The following is a 2041-nucleotide window of genomic DNA, read 5'->3' as shown; positions in this document are numbered from 1 at the left end:
GGAGAGGGCAGCCTCCATGGATGGAGCATGGCATTGCCCTTCTTGCCCTTCTTCCTCCATGGAGGGTCCCTTGTCCCCTCTGTTCTGACCCCTCAAAGTGAGGTTCCCTGACCCCCTGCTCTTTCCCCTCCAGGGAAGGTCCTCTTTCCCCCCTCCTCGTCCCCTACATGGAGGGTCCCCTATCCCCCTTCCATGAGGATTGCCCCCCCCCCAACCTCCATTCATGTATCCTCAAAGGGAGGTTCTTTGATCCCCTGCCCATGTCCCAGGGGACCTTCCATGGAGGGTCAGGAAAAGGGGGAAACGGGACCATCCATACTAGTGAATGGGCAAGGGTACAGGGAAAGTGGGAGAGGGAGAGGATGCCCTCCATGGAGTGGGGACAGGAGACTAGTCATAGAGGGTTCCCTATACCCCTCCTTGTCCCCTCCATGGCATGGCCCTTGTTCCCACTCTATGGAGGGTGCTCTGCGCCTGCTCTTTCCCCTCAAAAGGGGGGTACCTATCCTCCTGACCATTCCCTTTCATGGAGGAACCCCCTTCTCCTGTCTATTCCCTCTATGGAAGGTCCCCTGTCCCCACTTTATGGAGAGTGCTCTCTCCCCCATGCCCTGTCTCTCAAAGGGGGGTTCCCTATACCCCTTCCCATTCCCCTCCATGGCGGGTCCCTGTGGTCCTTACCATGCTCACTCCATGGAGATTCCCTTGTTATCCATTTCCTGCCCCCTGAAATGAGGGGTGCTTATGCTCCTGCCCGCTCCTCCTGCCCACCCCCAGGAGGGGAGAGGGCAGCCTCCATGAAGGGAGCATGGCATTTCCCTTCTTGCCCTTCTTCCTCCATGGAGGGTCCCCTTGTGCCCCTGTCCTTTCTCCTCCAGGGTTGATCCTCTTTCCCACTCCCTGTCCCCTACATGGAGTGTTCTCTATCCCCCTCCATGGGGGGTCCCCACCTCCATGCCTGTCCCCTCAAAGGAGGTTTCTTTGTTCCCCTTGCCATGTCCCAGGGGACCCTCCATGGAGGGACAGGACAAGGGGAAAAGGGGACCCTCCATGCCAGTGAATGGGCAAGGGTACAAGGAACCTCCCTTTGAGGGGCCAGGGGAGTATGAGGGGACAACTTCCATGGAGTGGGAACAAATGACCCTCAATGGAGAGTATGAGGAGGTGGGAAAAGCGATGCTCCATGGCAGGGAATGGGCAGGGGTACAAGTGACCTTTCCTTGAGGGGCTGGGGGAGGAAGAGGGGGACACCCTGCATGGAGTGGGAACAGAGGACCCTCAATAGAAAGTATGGGGAGGGGGGAAAAGAGATTACCCCATGGAAAGTCCCCATTCCTCACTCCATGGAAGATGTCCCCACCCGAATACCTGTCCCCTCATAGGGGGTTCCTTGCACCCTTGACCATGTCCCATGGGACCCTCATGGAGAGATAGGACAGGGGGTAAAGAGAACCCTCCAGGATAGTGAATGGGCAAGAGTACAAGGAACCCCCCTTTGAGGGGGAGGGGATACCCTCCATGGACTGGGGACAGGGGACCCTCAATGGAGTGAATGGGGAGAGGGAAGTGGATCCTCCATGGAGGAGAATGGTCAGGGGAATAGGGATCCCACCTTTGAGGAGACAGGGCAGGAGGGAGGGGGCACCCTCCATGGAGTGTGGACCAGAGACTCTGCATGGGGGGACAGGGCAGGAGGCAAAGGGTCCTCTCCATGGAGGGGATGGTTAGAGGGATAGGGATCCTCCCTTTGAGGGGCAGGGCAGGGGGAGAGCACTCTCCTTTGAGCAGGGGTTTGGGACATGCCATGGAGGGGACAAGAGGAGGAGGTCGGGGACCCTCCATGATGGGTCCCGTGTCCCCATTCCATGGAGAGTGCTCCTTCTCTCCTGCCCTCTCCCCTCAAAGGGAAGATGCCCATCCCCTTGACCATACCCCTTCACAGAGGGTCCCTGCCCTCCTGTCCTGTTCCTTCATGGAGCATCCCCTGCCCTCCCTCCATGGAGGGTGCCCCAACCCCATGCTGGTCCCCACAAATGGGGGT

This window comes from Myotis myotis, unplaced genomic scaffold, assembly GCF_014108235.1.
Source record: "Myotis myotis isolate mMyoMyo1 unplaced genomic scaffold, mMyoMyo1.p scaffold_m19_p_14, whole genome shotgun sequence".
In the NCBI taxonomy this organism is placed as follows: domain Eukaryota; kingdom Metazoa; phylum Chordata; class Mammalia; order Chiroptera; family Vespertilionidae; genus Myotis; species Myotis myotis.
Note: the sequence above shows the minus strand (reverse complement) of the source record.